The 23279-nt window shown below is 34.1% G+C and overlaps 1 long non-coding RNA gene across 1 annotated transcript in view; it reads left to right on the forward strand.

Moving 5' to 3' along the window:
* LOC129059610 (uncharacterized) overlaps positions 1-23279 on the forward strand; it is a 1962070-nt gene that overhangs the window by 1062125 nt on the left and 876666 nt on the right. Inside the window, exon 4 of the long non-coding RNA XR_010140069.1 lies at positions 16272-16424. This is a non-coding gene — a long non-coding RNA (uncharacterized LOC129059610). The remainder of the gene's footprint in view (positions 1-16271; positions 16425-23279) is intronic.

The raw sequence follows: 23279 nt of genomic DNA on the forward strand, positions 1-23279 counted from the left end.
TGCACTGACACTCTGGACATCTGGAATATTCCATTTACCTTTTGAAAATGTTGAAAAAAAATCTTAGCTTTTTGACAGGCTTTGAGGGTACTTTTGATATGAATCTGATTGAATAAACATGTTTTCTTTGGTTTTACTTTTGACCCTCAAGAAGTTAAAAAAAAAGAAAAAGGAAGTCATGTAATAGATTTAATAATAGATGTTCCATTTAAGATACCTTGAAATGTCCTCTACTGGGATCTAGCATCTTGATATAAACTAGAAAATATTCTTTACAAAAACTTCATAGACTTCTGATTGTGTAATATCTGTGGGTTCTTCACAAGTACTTATTTCCTGAATTCCTATGAATTACTTAACCGTAACCTACAAAAGCTAAAATTAGCATTTCTAACTTAATTTTCTTGAATAGTCTAACTAGCTCCCATGCTTTGTCATTATTGAAAAATTGATACTGCATTTTTACACAGTGGCTAATGAGAATTCCTACAACATTTCCCATTTTCATGAAGCGCATTTGGTCATTCATGCGCCTTTGGCACTGTTTTAGGTTCAGCATGATTTTCAAATGTAACTTCTTAAATTTCGATTCTGTTAGTTGAGTTTCACCATTCTCTGTTTATTTTGCTGCTTGGTGCTCCTTTACCTCATGTCATACAGTGAGGCATATATGTATTACTTGTTTTAATAAATAAATAACAGCAAAAGGCAATAACAACTATAAACTAGCATTTTCTTGAGAACTTACCATGTGCCAGGTACATTGTTAAGCACTTGATATGGATTCCAGAATGTAATTTTACAAAACCATCTGAAAATGATACTGTCACTACCCCCAGTGTAGGGCTGTGAATAACTGAGGCTTCAGGATTAAATCATAAGTCTGAGCAGACCTAGATAGGAAATCCTAGAGGCCAGGGAGTCTGATTCCAGAGTCAGAGCTCTGAATCACTGTTAAAATAAAATGTCGAGACATGCAGGCATTAGTGTTCAAAAATTAACCACAGGTTATTACTTATCTCTGTTGTTAGTGCAGATATAACCACACCTCCCTCCCAGTCTTCTTGTACAGTGACATTTTACTGCAAACACTCTTTTCTACTGTAAGAGGCACAACATCCAATACATGCTGTGGTATCCCAGCTTTGTGATGGTTGAGTATTGGATGAACGGGAAAGCAGGAATGGATGGGATATGAAGTGTTTTCCCTGACTAAAGTCAAGAGTTTAAGACTATGGTATCTTCAATGATACAGTACAACACTTAACAGGTGTCACCTGCAGCTATTTATGACTTGGCCCATCTTTTCTAAACACTTCTCTCACCCTAATCCTCAATATTTGAAATGCAACAGAGCACAAACCCAGTCCTTCTCTCCTTGTCATCTGTACTTCCTCAGCCTGCACTGTCTTCATCATAAAATGGATACGTGTCCTGAGGACACAAAATATTTTAAATTCTTTTGTTGGGTATTTCTTCAGGATATCTACATATATCAGTCAATGCATTGATTAATTGAAAGCTATGTCTCAGAAGCTGTAATTCTAATAATGATACTAAGAACAATAATAAATCATAGAGCATTACTAGAAAGATAAATACAAGTGAAACACACAGCCAACCATCCCCAGACAAGTCTGAATCTCATTGGAAAGAAAAATTCCTTGAAAAAAATGTTCCTTTCAGATGTTTTCAAGCATCCTCTTAAAAGTAGAAGTGTCAGTCTAACTCAATGTGTCTCAACTCTGGGTCACCTGGGGGAGCACCAGCATGCGCTAATGCTCCCGGGAAAGCAGATTTTCTTCTGCTGGACCCCCAGGCTGTCAGACGCCTGGCTGTGGTAAGTTTCAGAAGTTCCTCAAGTGGTTCTAATATGGAGCCAGGCTTGCAAAACTGTGCTACTACATATGTGTGAACAGATAGATTGAATGACTCAGGGAAAGAGAGGTTTTGTTTGATAACTGCGCTGAATTGAAAATAGCTATTTTTCCCCCACACCCCTTCTTTTTAACCAAAACTATCGATATTCTTAACCTCATGGCTATGAAAGAATGGTCACAAATATTTTTCACATTCCCCTCAAGGTGACTTTATTTCACTTGACTTTTTGTTTTTTACGTACTTAACCTCTGCTCACAAGAAGCTAAATTAGAAAACAGTTGTATGTTAGAAGTTTAAAAACTGCTTAGAAAATGGCAAAGCATTTTTCCCAGGAACCTTCATTACAACCTTACTAAGAGCCCTAGATTTTCTGTGGGGTGAAAGAGTAGATTAATCAGTCTATAAGATCATTTATTTTTTTATCCTTTCTCTGGAGGCTATTGGCAAGGGCACCTATGTAGGAAGCTTATTTTTGTAATGTGAACAATTGTTCTTTAGGAATGAAATTCTATTCCACTGACAAAAGATGTGAGAAAGCTCAGGGTGCCCCTTGAACTGTCTGACACTTCGCACAAAAGGTAAATCTGCTAAAAATATTTTTTTAAATACTTGAAATTCTCTCCCAACATTCTCTAAAGTGCCAAAGAATGAGAAATCAACTTCTGGAAAAAGGTAGAAAGAACAGAAAGGCTAACAAGCCTCACAAGAAGGCAATCTTCTGAAAAGAATAAAAAAAAGGTAGCTTTCTAAAATTGAAGAACATTATTCCTTCAAAGAAAATGTCTCAAAGTGTCCTTAAAAAATATCAGTCCCTGTTAAAAGCAAATTGTGTCACTTTTATCGAAGTAACCACAGATTTGTCAATTTTGTAATTGGCTTGGTTGGGTCATCCAATTTGATACCTGTGGGGATTTCACCATCAGGCATTCTTATCAATTTTTTAATAAATTCCACAGATTGAGAATGATAAATAATAAATGATATAGAGCTTGCAAAGTCAATATTTAACTTAACATAGACTCAAAGAAACTAACGCTATACATATACATAATTTTATGGTTTGAGTTTAAAGAAATCAGGGTCTTTATCATAAAAACTAAAAAGTATAAAAAAGAGATAAAGATATTAACAGCCATGAAATAAATCACATACCTCATAAGGCTATAAGACACAAGTGGAATTAATCAACTTATCTGAGTAAGAAAGTGCTTGAATGCCAAAAACAAGTCCCCTAATTTATTGTTAGAATTGGAATATACCAAAGAACACCATTAATATTTAACCAACATGGCTTTTCCAAAATGGTTATTTTGGAAAATAGTGGCAAGTCCTTTAAATAATTAAGTACAAACTTCTTTGCAAACAAGTGGAAATAAAGCTAATTATTAAATATGAAGACACAGTTTGGAGGAAAACATTCTAGTAAGATCATAGTAACTGCGCTTTAAGAATGCCGATATCTGCCCACTTTTGGTATAAATTTTGGTTTTACTTATGATGAAAACATCAAAGCATAGGGAAGTTAAGCTACCTATCAGTTTTGTGCTATTGAATCCATAAAATGGGGATTTTTCATGTTAAATGTGTTTTCTTCCACTACCTAGTTTTATTGGAGAAATACAGGTGGCATCAATTTAAATATTACATATTTGACTACTGTGATTACTAACTTCAACCAATCAGCAAACTACATCCAAAACTATAAAGACTCCTAGGCAAGCAAGGACAAAATGTATAAAGAGCTATGAACAGTCTAATGAAATTAAGACATTGGTATAAAAGTAATTTTATTATTAGCTCCTGGGGAGAAGATACCCTATCCTAATTTTGTTTGAATTGTTTGTTCTCATAAATCTCAGTTTTGAGAAGCATGACTCTCTTTTCTTAAAACTGTATGCATCTCTGTTGTTATTCCAGATAGTTTTTTAAGTTGAACAGTTTTAGAAATTTAGAAATAAAGAGTCTCACCGATAAAAATTAGAGTCCATTAAAACAGAATGGGGAAAACAGACTTGTAAGATTAATGGCTTCTGAAGATAATTTTAAATGCAAAAAGGATTGACTATCCACGTATTGGTTCAAATCATGAATAGATGAAGGCAGGATGTATACAATCATGCACCACATGAGTCTATAATCTTACGGAACCACATGTAGAATGTTGGTCCCATAAGATTATAATGGAGCTGAAAAATTCCTGTCACTTAGTGACATCATAGCCATTATAACTCATAATGCAGCTCATTACTCACATGTTCGTGGTGATACCAGTGTAAACAAACCAACTGTGCTGCTAGGTGTATTAAGTCTAGCACATACAATTATATACAGTGCATAATACTTGATAATCAATAACTATGTTGCTGGCTTATGTATTTACTGTACTTTTTAACGTTATTTTAGAGTACACTCTTTCTACTTTTTAAAAAGTTAACTGTAAACAGCCTCAGGCAGGTTCTTCAGGAGATATTCCAGAAGTCATTGCTATCACAGATGACAGCTCCATGCGTGTTATTGCCCCTGAAGAGCTTTCAGTGGGACAAGTTGTGGAGGTGAGAGACAGTGAGATGGATGATCCTGACCCTGTGTAGGCCTAAGCTAATGTGTGTCTTTTTGTCTTAGCTTTTAGCAAAAAAGTTAAAAATGTTAAACACTGAAAAATAGAATCGCTTAAAATAACACTATAAAGAAAAAAAATATTTTTGTACACCTTTACAATGTATTCATGTTTCAAGCTATGTTGTTGTTACAAAAGAGTTTAAAAGTTTAAAAAATTAAAGTGTTTATAAAGTTAAAAAGTTACAGAGAGCTAAAGCTTATTATTAAAGAGAGATTTTAAAATAAATTTATCGTATGTAGCTTAATTGTACAGTGTTTATAAAGTAGTGTACAGTAATATCCTAGGCTTTCACACTTTCACATTCACTCCCTGATTAACTTTCTCAGATCAGCTTCCAGTCCTGAAAACACCATTGATGGTACCATTTTTTAATCTTTTATATCATATTTTTACTGTACCTTTTCTTTCTTTTTTTTTTTTTTTTTTTTGTGTGTGTGTGTGTTGGAGTCTCACTCTGTTGCCCAGACTGGAGTGCAGTGGCATGATCTTGGCTCACTGCAACCTCCACCTCCTGGGTTCAAGCGATTCTGCTGCCTCAGCCTCCCGAGTAGCTGGGACTATAGGCACCTGCCACCACACCTGGGTAATTTTTTTGTATTTTTAGTAGAGACAGGGTTTCGCCATGTTGGCCAGGCTAGTCTTGAACTCCTGACCTCAAGTGATCCACCTGCCTTGGCCTCCCAGAGTTCTTGGATTACAGGCATAAGCCACCGTGCCCATTCTACCGTACTTTTTCTAAGCTTAGTTGTATTTAGATACACAAATACTTGCCATTGTGTTACAACTGCTTACAGTATTAAGTACAATAGTGTGCTGTAAGGTTTTTAGTCTAGGACCGATAGCCTATACCACATAGCCAAGGTGGATAGCAGGCTGTACCATCTAGGTTTGTGTAAGTACACTACATGATGTTTACACGATGAAATCACTTAGCAATGCATTTCTCAGAATGTATCCCCATTGTTAAGTGATGCATGTCTGTAAGTAGATATCCAACTGGATGGGCCCTTCAAGGCTTAGTACTTCTGCCAAATCTACTCTGTTCCCTATCTAATTGGTCCAGGCCCCTATCCTCTGATAATGTTTTCTTTTGCCTCAGTAAGATATACACCCTCTGTTTGCTCTGACATTTAACCTCTGCAACCCAATACTATAAATCTATTGGTAAGAGTTTTATGTACCACAATGGACTAGTGATTAAGAAAGTCTTTATCACATAAATGTTGTGTAGTGCCTCACACATCATATAAATGTAGGCAGCTGCCTGTAGCCTGTACATATAACTGGTCCTGTCCAGGGTTTATGGCAAGAAACTACAGATGAATTATGCAAAATTTGGATGAGTGAAATACAGTCAAAGAAAAGGTTTACATAACTACATATATGTAAAACTAGACAAACGTAGCTACCAAGTACTTTGGAATAAAATCTCTTAGTGGCAGATAATACATTTACTTCCCATCTAGTATCTTATGCATTTTTTGAGTCAACAACGAGGTGAAATTTAGAGTCCGAACCACCAAGTCAATGCATAAAGTAAGTCAATAAATTGGCATTAAGTGAATAGTTTCAGTAGACATTCAGAAACAAAGGAATTTTTTGGCAGTTAAACTAGGTCACCCTTCTCCTCAGTTTTAAATCCTGCAATGGTTTTCATTGCACTAAAAGTAAAAGCCAAACTCCAAGACCTGACCAACAGATCTCTTGCCTGCTTTTCTGACATTATACCCTATCATCTCCTTCCTTCTCCACCTCCATACCCAGGTCTCCTCCGTCCCATAGCAAGACAGTGGTTCTAGTTGCTGAGTACTTAGAGCTCCTGTTTCTTATTCCTGAACAGCATCCCATTTTTCAGGTCTCACCTCAAATCCCAGGTCCCAAAAGGGCCTTCCCAAAGCAGTCTCCTCTATTGCTATCACATAACAGTCATTTCTTTATAGCACTTATCTCCATATAGAAATGTCTTGTTTATTTGTTTACATGATTACTCCTGTTTCTTTTCTCTAGAATGTAAGTTCAAGTCCACTGATTTGGCCAATTTTATCTTGTTCTTTATTGTAACATGGCTTGCAACAGTGTAGGTGCCTAATTCATATTTACTGATTTAATCTACTTTTTAATTTCATATATGCAATTATCAAACATGTATATGGCATTAGTCTGCCCCAGGCATGTTTCTGAACCTCTTATAACTAACATAACAGTCTTATGAGGTAGGCCTGAGAAGTATGCCCATTTACAGACGAAGAAATTGGAGCATAGGGAAGTTAAGTTACCCACCAATGTCAGAAAGCTGGTAAGGCAAAGCAGAGCTTTGAACCTGGACAGTCATGCATGTACTACGGTCTGTGTTATGAGGACAACAGTGTGCCAACGTTAATGTAAGCTATTAAGACAATCATAGGCATAGAGAAGACCTGCAAGGTTTAGGATAGAGCCACAACTCAGTCTATAGGTGGAAAAGGTGGCTGGTTTTCAAAAAGTTTCAGAATGTATACGGGCATTAATTCTGTGACTTCTCTTAAAGCAGTTTCCCCTTGCATTTTAGTCTTCAGCTGTTAGACTCTTTCTTGTTTTCTATATGCTGTTTTCCTGACCTAGTGTCTGAGTGATGGTGTTTTATTCAGGGAAGGGAAGGGAAAAACATCTTAAATTAGCATTTTTTAAATTATGCTTAATGAACAATAGTGTCCCATGATATCTAGATAGGCATTCCTACCCTTCCTTCCAAAATGTTTCTGTAGTAAGAAAAAAAAAAAAAAATGTGACTACAGAGAAGTAAAAGGGCAGAAATAAGAATATTTTGTAATATATGAGAAAAGAAGTAACGTGAGTAAATTGTCCCCGATTTGTGAAGCCATATGATGTTTACAAAATGTTATTTTTATATATTTCCAAGGTCTTTTATATTTATTAGAATGCTTTAGGCTAAATTGAACTTTGAGCATTAAATGAGATGCCATGTGACTAATTCTCTAAATTTTTGAAGAAATGAGAGCTGCATTTAAAAATATTTTAAAAGCATTTTTATTCCCATGTTATTACGCTACTTTTTCCTACTTCACCCGAATAGTGGATGCTGATTTGCAGGGTTCTTGTGATCCAAGTTTCCACCTCTTCATTAAGAAAATGCAAAGGACTCTAATAGCATTTTCTCTGTGGTCCTGCTTTGCCAGGGCTCCTAAAGAACCTCAGCTAAAATCTAAGATAAATGCCCAACACTATAGGCTGCAGAGCCGACATTTCATATAAGGGAGATTTATATAGTCTATCACCTAAATTTAGCTTTTCAACACAGTTATTAATCAGCCTGTTGTGATCCTAGCATTTCTGAATGACACTATTTTCTGTAAGCCAAGCAACCTACACCAAATTAGGAGTGGGGACGAGGGGGTGGACAAGATATCAAACATGGCCAGAAAATGAATGACCCCTGGAAAAACTGTGAGCTAGCCTGAACACTTGAAATTTTCAAAATGATCAACAGTTGATATGTGTGTGTATTTTGTTGTTTCTGCTGTTCTCTTTCCTTTTCTTCTTCTTCTTCTTCCATTTTACTTCTGTTCTTTACTTGCCAAGTTTCTCATCTGCCTTGTCTATTTTTCCATACAAATCAGTGGCATGATAGTATCTATTTTAATATCGTCTTCCACTTATTATTTAAATACTCTCTTCCTAAGGAGACAGGGCGTGGAGTCCTAATATGTTAACAACAATAAGGAAAGGGCTCCAAGGTGCGGGAGAACAATTGTTCTAAGAAACGGCTAACCATAAAACAAACCGCTTGTACAGCATCCTGTTCCCAAATACCTCTTTCGGCAGGTAGCCCCAGCAGAACGACTCTACCTGCACCTAGCCTCTCCAGCATAACCCTATAAAACTTATCTACAAGCCCTGCCTCTTGGCAGACAGGCTTCTCTCTGCTGTGTTGCCCACTGCTCTCCTAAAACATATCTTCGTATTTTCTCTAATCAATCTGCCTTTATTTACCCACGACGGTTTTGTAAATTCTTTCACCTCCCACGACGGCGACCCCAGCCAGTCACACCCACGACATAGAGGACATATTTATTTGAGTTCATACTATAAACCAAAATAGAAATTGGAATTTTCTGTTTCTAAAATTTAAACTTTGATGAGGAAAACAGGGTGTGAGCAAAAGTCAAGTATGTCATCCTTGTCGCTATGTTTTAAGGAGAGAAATAGTTTTAAGCAAACACTTAGAGTCTATTTGCCCAATTAAAATTGCTCTATTGTTTTTATATCTGAATGCCTCAGGGTGGAATCTAAATTATTTTAAATTTTACTTTTTTTTCTGTGTCCTCCTATAGTTTGCCCATCAGTAATGTTCTTTGACAGTCTTTATTTTTCTTTCTAATTCCCATTAGTATTGTGTTTGTTTTTCTCCCTCATTTGTATCACCATCTCCCTTCTTTTTTTTTTTTTTAACTTCTTGGCATGTGTTGAGATAACTGCACTACAATCATAATCTGTGTCACAATAATTACTTGATAGGTATTTCTCCATGGATATTTATGTTAGAAATGCTCAGGATCCAAACAGAATGAACCAGCAGCATCTATTGTAGAACCTCGCCTGTAATCTCTCTGATTAGTGGTGGGAGAAATTTGGGCTGGCTTAATTAACTGAAAGAGAAGGCAGGTGAGGCAGAGTGTCATGTGATCTGAATTAAACCTTTGTAGTTAAATGACATATACAGCTAGCAAATGCAGTTGGGGAAAATACATGGAATTCTATCACCATCAACGGATATGTGGTGGATTACTAGGAGGACTAGGAAGTGTTATAATATCGTGAAAATATTATTCACGTGTATTCTTTCAATATACCATGACCAACAGCCTATCTGACCAGGTGCTTGTTTTTTCTTCTTCAAAAATATTACAGGGAAATGAATCAATTCATAATAAGCAGACCAGTGGCTTCATCATGGCAAATTTGAATTTTCTCACCACAAAATAATAACCAGGCTTTCTTCATAGATTTTGTACAAGGATTAAATGAAATTATACACGTAAAACTCTTAGAACAGTGCCAAGAACATGATAATTAAATATATACTTGTTATTATTACTAATTGATATTTATATCAAAATATATTAGGTCATGTGAAAGATCCAGAAATGTGTGGAACTGGCCCTGCCCTTAAGATGTTCTGAATCAAGTTGGGAAATGTAGTGTAAATTGCAGAGTACTGGTCAGCATGTAATTAAGTGCTAAATCATATGACAGGAAGTATAAATACTGGGGAAGATTAGAGGTAGAAATACGCATCAGGGATAGTGTCATTATGGAAGACAGTGGTACCTAAAACAAACATTTTCAAGAGTTCTAAATTATATACTCAATAACAAAAACTTACATCCTCATATTTAATGTCTCCCACTATATCTGCCATGATGTACCCTTCATTCCTCCCATATATGCATCTTCTAATCCAACCCATCATTCAAGACTATTATTGTATAGTGTAATAATTGTTCCCACCCCATAATAATTGCTCCCAACTCCATAGCCATGAAGTTGATTTTCATAAAATGTAAATAGCTTCCTCACAAATTTGGAATAAAATCCAAATCCGTCTCTCAGTTTCCTCACAAATTTAGAATAAAATCTAAGCCCCTACAGGATCTTGCCCGGGGCTGTTTCTCCAGCATCATCTCACAGTGCACCCTACTTTGCTCACCTGGCTGAAGTCTTTTTAATTAATTTTAGGAACAAGTTAAATTCTTCCCTGTGCCAGGGACATTTGCATTATCTGCCCCTTTGCCTGGAAAGTTCCATTTCTCTCATTTTCTCATGATTCATTTATTAGCTAGAATATCACAACATTCCTCCAGCCCTTCCTAAACTGCCTACCTTACCCAACCATCCATACTCTATATTTTAGCTCCTTGTTTTCTTCATCACAGAACTTATTGCATTTTTAAAGTAATAAATTTGTTTGTTCAAGAATCTTTTTTTGGTAGCTATTTGTCTCTTTCCTCAAGGACAATATAAGTTTCCTGAAGGTAGGAAACGCATCTGTCTTATTTACTGTTGGACCACAGAACCACAATAAATATTTATTTTTAAAATGAACAAATCATTGATTCCAATCTTTTCTCTCATTTCTTTCTATGTTCTATGTTTCTATATGTGTGAAGCAGGGTTATTCCTAACCATTGAGCACATATTGAACTTGTCTTCCCTTGATCACTTCGCTGGTGTTTGCTCTGTTCTCCTAATCTATGAAAATTTTATTCATACTGTCAGTTTCTCCATTAAAACTCTTTTAATTTTAATAAACATGAGCTAGTTCTGCCTCTTTCATTACACCCCTTGTAATATGTTGTTTTTCCTTTATGGTACTTACATTTTTGCCTTGTAATATAGTTCTCTTAGCACTTACGTTATATCTATGAGCTTTGCTATCACTTTTTTAGTATCAGTTACGATTCTTTAGTTACAGCTAATAGAAACCATCTATGGCTAACTTAAAAGGAAGAAAGAAGGAAGGAAGAGAGGGAGGAGCGAAGGAGGGAGAGAAGGAAGGGGGGGATGGAGGCAGAGAGAGAGAGAAAGAAAAAAATAAAATACAACCCCTGTGGAAAAATGGTATGGAGATTCCTCAAAGAACTAAAATTAGATCTACCAGTAGATCCAGCAATCACACTAGTGTGTATCTACTCAAAGGAAAAGAAGTCATTATGAAAGAAAGCAAACACCTGCACACAGCACAAGTCATAAATGAATACATGGAATCAGCCTAAGTGCCCATCAGCCTATGAGTGGATAAAGAAATGTGACACATATATATACAATGTTACATATATATAATATTATATATACACATATATAATATACATTATATATTTATATATAAATATATATAAATTATATATAAATATATAATATATAATATATTATCTAATATAATATATAATATATTATCTAATATAATATATAATTATATAATATACGATATAATATATAATTATATAATATACGATATAATATATAATTATATAATATACGATATAATATATAATTATATCGTATATTATATACTATATGATATATTATATCGTATATTATATACGATACAATTACATCATATATAATATACGATACAATTACATCATATATAATATACGATACTATTACATCATATATAATATACGATACAATTACATCATATATAATATACGATACAATTACATCATATATAATATGCGATACAATTACATCATATATAATATGCGATACAATTACATCATATATAATATGCGATACAATTACATCATATATAATATGCGATACAATTACATCATATATAATATGCGATACAATTACATCATATATAATATGCGATACAATTACATCATATATAATATGCGATACAATTACATCATATATAATATGCTATATAATTACATCATATATAATATGCTATATAATTACATCATATATAATATGCTATATAATTACATCATATATAATATGCTATGTAATTACATCATATATAATATGCTATATAATTACATCATATATAATATACTATATAATTACATCATATATAATATCATATATAATGTAATATATAATATAATATGTAATTCTATAATATATAATGTAATATATAATTCTATAATATATAATATATAATTCTATAATATATAATTATATATTATATAATTCTATAATATATAATTATATATTATATAATTCTATAATATATAATATATAATTATAGAATTATATATTATATAATGTAATGTATAATTATATAATTATATAATATATAATTATATTGTATAATTATATATTATATAATATATAATTATATTATATTATATATTATATAATATATAATTATACTGTATAATTATATATTATATAATATATAATTATATTATATAATTATATATATTATAATATATAATATAACATATATTATCTATAATAGAGTATATAATATAACATATATTATCTATAATGGAGTATATAATATAATATATATTATCTATAATGGAGTATATAATATATATTATCTATAATGGAGTATATAATATATATATTATCTATAATGGAGTATATAATATGACATATATTATATATAATGGAGTATATAATATAATATAATATATAATAGAGTATATAATATAATATATATTATATATAATAGAGTATATAATATATATTATATATAATAGAGTATATAATATATGTATATGTAATATATACACATATACGTGTATATATGTCTATATATACACACATTATATATAATATATACACATATATGTCTATATATACACATCATATATGTGTGTGTATATATGTATATATGTATATATGTGTATATGTGTGTATATAGACATATGTATATACACATATACATATGTATATGTGTATATATATTACACATATATATAATATATATTATATATACACACACACACACACACACCATGGAATACTACTCAGGCATAAAAATGAAGAAAATAATGGCTTTCATAGCAACTTGGTTGGAATTGGAGGCCACTATCCTAAGTGAAGTAAATGAGGGACAGAAAACCAAATACCACATGTCCTCACTTGTAAGTGGGAGCCAAGCTATGGGTATGTAAAGGCATACAGAGTGATATAATGGACATTGGAGATGCAGTGGGAGGGTCAGGGGTGGGAGCAGAGTGAGAGATGAAAAATTACCTATTTATTGGGTACAATGTACACTATTCGAGTGACAGGTACACTAAAAGACCAGACTTTATTACTATACAATTCATCCATGTAACCAAAAACCACTTGTTTCTCTAAAGCTATTGAAATTTAAAAAGTAAAATAAAACATATGGGGCAGCTCGTGGAATGGACGGAAAAGTAGAACAACCGGACTTCAAGAAAGATAGAAATAGGAAAACTCCTCAGATATCAGTAACTAAAACAGAGGAAGAGAATCATCAAGGTCCCAATGTCAGAATAAATGAACTCCAACTGTTTTCTATCCTTACTTCATTTTACTAAGGATTACAATTCCTGAGACAGATTTTGGTTGACATAATTTGGGTTATTTGCCATCCCTTTGTCAGTAACTCAAATAAGTGTTCCACCAAAATTATAGCCAAATGAAAGAAATGTGATGAGATCATTTGCTTACAGAAGATGGAAAGATGGTTCTGGGTGGGCTACCACAACATATTTCTCATATAGCAACATTCAGTTAGAGGAGAATAAGCCACTTGTTCTGAATAGTTAATGGCACATAATAAAATATACAATATGTGTAATGGTACATGTTTGTTACATTGATGCCTGAAACCATAAAATAAATTTTGAAAATTTTAAATGTTATTGTTTGACTAAATTATTTGTTTTGGAGGTTTTAGACTGAGAAGCAGTTATTTTTTTTAGTTGGATGCTATAATATGACTATAACTTAATGGACGATTAGTGATAGCATTTAAAATTTAGCATAATATGATGTTTTACAAGTATAAAAGGATACAATATAATTTCTATGTATTATCACATACTAGGGATTTATAACAACTAATGTTTATCAGTTTGTTAACCTGAACTGAACCATTTTCAGTTCTATTCAGCAGAACTACGATTTGGTTCATTCAATAATTCTATTTCTAGGCAAGGTGTGGTGGGACACACCTGTAATCCCAGCACCTTGAGGGGCCAATGTGGGAGGATCACTTGAGGAGTTTGAGACCAGCATGGCAACATAGTGAGACCCTATGTCTACAAAATATGAAACAAATAGCCTGGCATGGTGACACATACCTACAGTCCCAGCTACTCAGGAGGGTGAGGCAGGGGGATCACTTGAGCCTGGGAGTTGGAGGCTAGAGTGAGCCATGTTCTCGCCATTGCACTCCAACATGGGTGACAGAACAAGACCCTGTCTCTAAAACAAATAGTAATAATAATTATATTTTTAGACCACCAAGTAGGTATTGAAATGCATACAACTCAATCTAATCCAAGTTGATGGAATAGTAGTTTAAATCTAGTGCACAAAGTTCATTTATGAGATCAAAAACTACCTATAGGTTCAGCGATTCTACCTATGGTTAGTAAAACACATTATCGGTTTGTACCCACCACCTGCAGTATCTAATCGTTTACAGTTCTTTTTTTGTCTGAAGTTTAAGGCAAAAGATAATTGGATGGGGGCTCTGAAGCTATCAAAAAGAGAAGTAAGCCCACGTGGTGACTAGTGTTCTCCTGTGTGAGAGGACAAAAATCCAAAGAGTTGCCACCATGCTTATACATCCCAAACATGGGCTTCTCTTCCCTCTTCCCTCTTTGTCAAGAAATTTAGTTTAAAAACTCACTTTACATAGAGAATCATGCAAATCCACGTTTCAGTCCAATAAGTAGCTCAGATGACTTTGTTTCCACACTTTAGATCAAATAGACGTTAATACTTAAAATATACTATTTATTATTTTGTTCAATTGGCTGTTGCATGTTCATTAGATAAAAATAAGTTACCTCGCAACATATTTAGGTTTGCCCTCATAGTTCCAAAAGACAGAAGAGTTTAAAGAAAGAAAGAAAGAACAAATGAAAGAGAGAAGGAGAAAAAGAGGGAGAAAATAATACATGTACATACATATGTGTATGCATATTTATATGAGAGCCTATATATATCACTCTGTGGACACAAACTGGTCCATTTGCAAACAGCCATCTTATCAGCATCCCAGCTTAGCCAAATCCAAAGAAAAACTTGTTTCTTTCTTCAGTCTTTAAAAAATAAAAGCTGGTTTCGTTTTTAAAAAAAAAATTACATATGTTACATATATTCATTTGATTTAAGTCCCAAAAGACATTAAATTGAAACTCTTTAAAATTAGCTTTAGAAAAACTTTTATTAATGAGTTAAAAGTAAGTTGGTTAACATAATTCAGCAAGACTTTCTTAAGGCCTCCAGTGAGCCTGACACCCTGCTAGGCATTGCTCTTCTTACTCAAAATCTCACTGTAATTTGCAAGTTCAAGTCGCCCCTCTTAAATAAGGCGTAGAAGTCAAGGGGAGATTTGTCTCCTCACCTTTCTAGTCTTTCTTACAGCTTCATGCTCTTCATTTTCCCCTTTCTTGCACATGCCTCTCTGGACCTGCAGCTCTGAGGTTCTAATATGTTTAAATACTGCACTTCCTTCAGCTCTCTAGTTGGGTGACTTTTCTGCTGGGAAGGCTTCCCTGACCCTCTTCTTGCCTCCCAAGTTCAGGAAATTTGTAACCTCCCACATATTCATGCACATCACCTACCATCACATTTATCTCATTTCACTATAATTGCATGTTTGCTTATTTTTATCCAGTTGCAGTATAAACTCTGGAAAGGCATAATCTGTAACTACTTTGTTCATCATTGCAACTGCATGTAGAAGCCACTCCTTATATAAGTGTTGAATAATTACATTGCTCAGAATTCTCCCTCCAACTCCTCTCGCCCTTGCCAGCCCTTTTCTCAAACAAAATGCAGCAACATCCTTTGTAAAAGCAATTCTCAAAACTAAACTGGCCTTGTATACAGTAAGAGTCCTTTGTTATTTATTTTTTTTCCTTTTTATACTACCTGGATGTGTCTTAGCCTCTCCACCCTTTCCCCGCATTGAGCAAGTTGACTGCTATAAACAAGATGTTTCTGTTTTATATTCTGGAATGCACAACAACTGAAGCAAAGGCAAGGTGACTTTGTTGTAACTAAGCAGTCTTTTTAAAATGTTATTTTCCCCCCTTCGTAGGTCCTCAGAACACTGCCATTAAGGGCTTCGAGGTGAAGATACATTAGATTAAAAATATGGCAGACAGGGACCCTGAAGCACTTTAAGAAAGCTTGGTCTGCAGGAAATCCTCATCTTGGCTCCAATCATCAGAAAACTTGATCTTTACCAGAGGTAGGTTCATCAACCTGCATTTCTTTAAGATTTTTTTTTTTTTTAATGAATTCCTTTCATAGGAAAAAGAGTTTTATTTTTCCCTTATTTCTAAAATGTAAAAATAAAATTAACTTTCAATATGGGAAAGATCTCACTAAAGTCTTTCTAAATTGGAATGATTTTATTCAGTAGAAAATGTACTCATTTCTATATTGCCTCCTCTTTCGGAATTCCACAGGTGACTTATGGTTTATTCTAAAGAAGGTTGCTTTAAACTATGTAGTCTGCTGACAGCCATTTTGATAAATCTGCATGCCTCTAGCCACTGAATAGCTATGGACACAAAAATTGTGGTTTTTGTTTTTTTTTTTTTTGGAAAGAGAGGTTATTCTGTTTATGAATGCAAAAACAGAAGCGTTTTAGGTCTGAGTGAAATGGTCTGAGTAAACAATTTTCTGTTACTCTTGTCCCATCATCTCCACAAGGGAGATAAACTCGCTATGACAGAAGGTTAGGCTTTTTGTTTCTTTGTGATTTGCAGACTTTCAGGAAAGCCACACTAGGTTAGCAGCACTTTTTCTAAGGATCTGTTTCTTAGATTCCCTATATAAAATTTGGCTGGATTTTTTGTTTTTGATTTGTTTTCTCTTCTGGAATGATTCTCAGTAAATTTGCCAATCTCCAGAAGGGTTATAGATACATTCTACACGAAAAGAAGTGACACTTGGATTCAGTTGAAGACGGCACTTGAATCCTCAGGATGAATAACCATCTACAAGGATTGTGGAAGGAGAAACATCAACCAAAGTCAATAGTTCAAGCCCTTATTAAAATGTTGCAACATGGGAGGCGGCTTAAAGATTGTACAGGATAAATTAAGGAAGGGCACTCAAAGTTCAATTTTGTTCCAAGAATAGTTCACTGTTTGATTTCTTGGAAGCTATGGGGAAACTTTGGTTGTGTTAATCATAGTGTCTCTCACAGTATCAAGCCATGGTGCTTCGGGTTACAGAAATATCAATATTATCATATTGCTTGAATATTTAATCCATTGGCATAATTGATAAGGTTTTATAATACATAATTTTCTGAAATGATAAATGTACACTATGTTTTCACCATAATATTTGCATCATATCCTTTGAGAGGGCAGAACAGCGCTGTGTTTAGCTCCTGGAATACTGAGAAATAAACTATAACTGTATTTCACTCCCACCACTTTTACTCATACTCACACATAAATGTCTAAAATGTAGATTTCTAAATATTGAACAAATATAGATGTGTCATTGATTCAACTTACCTCAATGTAAGCTAATTATCTTTCACTTCATTTATTTTCCAATTTTGCTGTTCTCTCAGTTTTCCAGGATTTATGCCACTATCATGTTTTTGATCTTTCATCTTTTTAAAAATCCTGATTATAGAATTAGTCATTTATCCTAAATGTTTTTACTTTCAGATAAATCTTTTACTCACTCTTTGCAGAGTCCCAATGCAACTTAACCTTCTTCAAGCTTTCATGCTCTCTTTTCTGATCTAAACATTTTATTCCTAATAGGTCTCTTTCTCTACACCCCCAAACTGAAACTCAGCCTGTACTCAAGTAAAATAATTGGATTTCTTAAATAGTACTTCTATTGTTTCTACCAGTTCATAAAATTTTACATGCATCTCATTGCCTTATTTTTAATCTTGAACTGAATGGCATTTTCATCTCTGAAATCCCATACCATCAGTCAGTGCATGGCTTTATACTTTGAAAGCATGCAGTTGAATGTATCAGGAATGAAATAATTTCAGTTTCTTGTTTTTTTGGTTTTTTTGTTTGTTTGTTTGTTTGTTTGTTTTAGATGGAGTCTTGCTGTGTCGCCCAGGCTGGAGTGCAGTGGCACAATCTCAGCTCACTGCAATCTCCACCCTCCAGGTTCTAGCGATTCTCCTGCCTCAGCCTCCCAAGTAGCTGGGATTACAGGCGCACACCACCACCCAGGGCTAATTTTTTGTTATTAGTAGGGACTGGGTTTCACCATGTTGGCCAAGCTGGTCTCGAACTCCTGGCCTCAAGTGATCCTCTCGCCTCGGCCTCCCAAAGTGCTGGGATTACAGGCGTGAGCCACCATGCCTGGCCATGATTGCAGTTTTTAAAGGATCTGTGTTCCCACAAATTTGTGACTGCCCGTTCCATTTATGAATTAGAATTTGTAACCTAGTAACAAGACCTTTCAGTTTTAAGGCTTTGGACGTGGGAAAACAGGTGGAAGTTTGGAAGCAATATAGGGTAAATTACTAGTTAAAAAGCAGCCCCTTCCCACACAAAATACAACTTTTCTGTGACAAGTGAAAGTGTGATGGAGGGGACATGGGAGAACAGATTTCAGGTAATTTAACGTAGATCAAATGAGTAACAATACTCTTTTTCTCTTTTTAATTCAAAGTATAAACGTTCACAGTGGGTCTCTTTCCTAAAGGGAATAAAGCTGCCTACGTACACAGCTTCATCACTGGCCCGAGGGCATTTTAGTTTATTTCAGCCAATTAAAATAACAATTACTGCAGGAGGTGCTTATGGGAGTACCTTCTGCTGGTTGAGTCCCCACCACTCCTGGTATGATTAAAACTCCTCAACTTCAAGTTTTCATATTGCAATGACTACTTCTACTTCAAAAAAAAAAAAAAAAAAAAACTTGTACAGTAATTTGGAAGAGCACATTCTGTTTATTCCCTTCATTTTCAAATTCTTTTCTTAATGTTTTACAGACTCCTTTCTACAGTATTATAGTCTGGGCTTCACCTCTTCTTACTCTTCTCAGAAACAGTTTGTACCTACTAAATTATTATGTAAAAGCCAGCACCATTGTTAAATATAATTTATAATGAGCTAAAGTCAGTAACTGAAAAAGTAAAATAAAATAAAATGTATAAGAAACCACCGTTTTGGCCTGAACTCCTGCACTAGGTCCAACAGACCAAACCAAAACGGAGTCACTCAGACTAAACTTCCATGTAACCAAGCCAAAACTAAATGGCTTATCTAACCTTCCCAGAAATCAGAAGAGAGATAATAGCCAAATTCCCCAGCAGGCCAGTTTTAGCTGGCATGTTAAGTCCCCTGTGCTTTAACCTTTACAAGGGAAATAACTTTGAAAACCCAAAAAGCTTTTTTTTCCTCCGTTTCTGCTTTTCTCAGCCCTTTTCTCTCTCTAAAGCCAACCTCTTCTTTTCAGCTCGTTGGAACACTCTTTCTGTTCTGTTGGATGAGGTGTTGCCTGATTCTAGAATGGCAAATTAAAGCCAATTAAGATCTTTAAAGTAAATTTGTTATAATTTTGTCTTTTGCCACCACACTTGCTTTATTCTGTCAGGAGAACTCTGAGTTCCATTTTATTGAGTTTGTTGAAGTATTTCCATAGTAGATTTCCAGTGTAAGCTGCTTTATTGCTGACAGCAAAATGATAATTCCAAGCATCCTAACTTGACATATGAAAAATCTTAATGATAATACTGATTAACATATCTTTTGCATTTAAATTACTACGTTTTTTAAGAAGAGAAAATTGTACATTTGGTGGGTTGTTTGCATAGTCAAATAAACATACATCAGGATGTGCAATCTAGTAATTAGGTGCATTTATCTGTTTGTGACACCACTGGAAAATAGTTTGAATGAAGACTTTGGGGACAAAATACTGCCATTTGAATTGTCACTTCAAAAAACATGACCTCTCGTAGAAAAATCAGTGCTTATGCCTAAACATGGGAAGCATATGCCTAGTGCTTGGTTACTTCAGCTACATATATTTATGAAAAATCTTTTTTTGAAATAATATATAATTTACATTTTATAGATTTGTTTTCCTTACGTGTCATCATACTTTATTTATTTAGAGAAAAAAAGAGGTATTGGACTAAGGCATTCCCATCATCCTAAGAATTTAGGTATTTAGAAAATATTTAGCATTTTAAAGTACTTGTGCTGACCAAAGTTCAAAGAAAGGAAGGCTGAAAAACGCAAGTCGTTTCAGTGTGACATGACTGTCTACACAAAAACATGGCAGTTCAGATATGGAGGTTTCCAGCAAATACTCTACTCAGGATTAAGCAAAGTCAGTTTTGTTTTTTGGAGGACTGTTTGTTTTTGGTGAAAATTCCAAAGTGATCATAATATTTGCTTTTTTCTAAAACATGTTTAAATCTTATCATGAATATTTATCAGTTCAGCAAGTACAGATCCATTTTAGTGTGTCAGTCAACTTGATAGTGACGTTTAAGATTGAGGCCAGACCAAAACAGCAAGTTCCCCTTTCTCTTCCCCTCCCCACCTAGCAAAGGTAAGACAATACCATACTTATTATTTTCACCCCCTACAGATTCAAGTGTTCTAGGTAATCTATGGGAAATTTGTTCTTTCTGATGCCCCAATTTTCTGATCTTCTTTTAACAACTTTCTTCTTTTGATACCATGTAACTTTAAATATACTAACATAATAGACTATACACTATATTCAAGTCAGGCATATGTTTTAGTTGACTCCATTTTACTGACAGGAAAGAAAAATGAATTTGTTCTTTACTTGTAAAGATGGGGGTAGATCTGAAGAAGAGCAGCTTTTGTTCTTGTTCTTGTGAAGTGGGAGTGGATGGGATGTCAGTCTGAGAATTCATTTACTGCACATCAGAAGGGTATGTCAAAATGTGAGGTGAGGGATTGTGTGCCTTAGAATAAAGAGGGGATTTCAATAAGAGAAAGGAAAGAGAGAACGAAAGAGAGAACATGATTGTGAGAGAGATAGAGACATTTTAAGAAAGAAAAAAACAATTAAAATGAAGAAATTTTGCTCTGTTAGGTATAATTCACTCATGACTTCATGAAATCCTCAGTTAGAAACATTACTCAATAGTACTGTTGGAGAATTTGCATTTCTAGTATTAGCTTGATTAAAAAATGCATGCAGATCTGGTTGTAGGAGCTGGTTGAGAGCAGGGTGATAATTTTATTATATTAATTTGCATCCTGGAGATGACCTCTTCTCACTGTCTATAGCTGTGGTTTTCAATTTAGCTGAGGGGACAAGAGGTATAAATCTGAAAAATACTTCCAAAACTAATGCCACATGATACTTCCAATAAGATTTCAATCTACAAAAGTAGATAGGCCTGTGGATTTTGAAAATACTTTGCTAGTGATTTTGATATGCATCTGTTATGGCAAGAGAAAGAAAACTAATTAACATGATAAGCAGAAAGAAGAAATACACTAATGAAAACTATTATATTTATTATACCTGAACATTCAATTTTCTTTTGGACTTTAAGCAGTATTTTAAAATATATTTGTATATTTTCAATAAAACATGATATTTTATATCAATATTTGATTTAAAGAATATTATAATATTTTATGAAGTAGTACCCCCCCTTATCCATGATTTTGCCTTCCATAGTTTCAGTTACCTGCAGTCAACTGCAGTCCAAAAATATTACACAAAATAAGATTATTTTGAGAAAAAGAAAGACCACATTCACATAACTTTTATTACAGTATATTGTTATAATTGTTCTACCTCATTATAAGTTAATGTTGATAATCTCTTACTGTGCCTAAATTATAAATTAAACTTTATCACAGGTATTTATGTGTAGGATAAAACACAGTATATATAGGGTTTGCTATTATCTGCAGTTTCAGACATCCACTGTACGTCTTTTTGTTTTGTTTGTTTTTTGTGATGGAGTCTCTCTCTGTGGCCCAGGCTGGAGTGCAGTGGTGCCATCTCGGCTCACTGCAAGCTCTGCCTCCCGGGTCCACGCCATTCTCCTGCCTCAGCCTCCCGAGTAGCTGGGACTACAGGCACCCACCACCACACCTGGCTAAATTTTTTTTTTTTTTTGTATTTTTAGTAAAGATGGGATTTCACCATGTTAGCTAGGATGGTCTCCATCTCCTGACCTCGTGATCCGCCCACCTCAGCCTCCCAAAGTGCTGGGATTACAGGTGTGAGCCGTGTGCCCGGCCCATCCACTGTAGGTCTTGAAATGTATCTCCTGCAAATAAAGAGAAACTGCTGTAGCCAATTCTTATATCACTAATTAAAGCTAGGTGCATAACATTAAATGTAATTCAATAAAAATGTTTAAGAGCAGGTTATGGAGGTAGAAAGCAGAACAGCTATTGCCTAAAGTTTGTTATATATTTAGAGTGAAAAACAAGTATTGCCTAAAAAACTTTTATATAATAAACATGCAATGTTTATTATATGACCTAAGAATGGCTAGCTAAAATATTATGTGGGTTACTTGTTTAAAATGCAAATTCTAAGTACTTATAGACTTCATCCTATGGAATTAGACTATCCAGTGTGGAATTCAAATTTTTACAAGATCTAAGTTCAAATTATGCATAATAAAATTTGATAGCTAACCTGTACCTTTAAAACTTCTAGAAAGCTTTAGATAGGCACTCCGAAGTAGATAATTCAAGATACTACCCTTTGCTACAAGCAGGAAATGTTGGCATTCAATAATGCTGACTGAAGGAAAGTAAACTTCTTACTTTGATTTGCCCTCATGTGGAACTATTCTACTTGGCACAGTACCCTCCACTAAAATAAGAACAACAGCAGCAACAATAAGAAAGAAAGTAAAACAAAAACTTAACCATTGCTATTATATACACATGCATTTATTCTACATTTATCTATTGAGTGACTCAACTGCACATAATGACTTCTTAACATTACAGTTGCATTATTGGAGGTGGAATGACTAGTATTTTACAGTATTTTGTTAAGAATAAAGTTTGACAGCAATTCATTCAATAAACATAGGCAAAGTCCTTAATTTTCTTGATAGTTTGGGCTAAAATACTGTTTT

This window comes from Pongo abelii, chromosome 4 (assembly GCF_028885655.2).
Source record: "Pongo abelii isolate AG06213 chromosome 4, NHGRI_mPonAbe1-v2.0_pri, whole genome shotgun sequence".
In the NCBI taxonomy this organism is placed as follows: Eukaryota; Metazoa; Chordata; class Mammalia; order Primates; family Hominidae; genus Pongo; species Pongo abelii.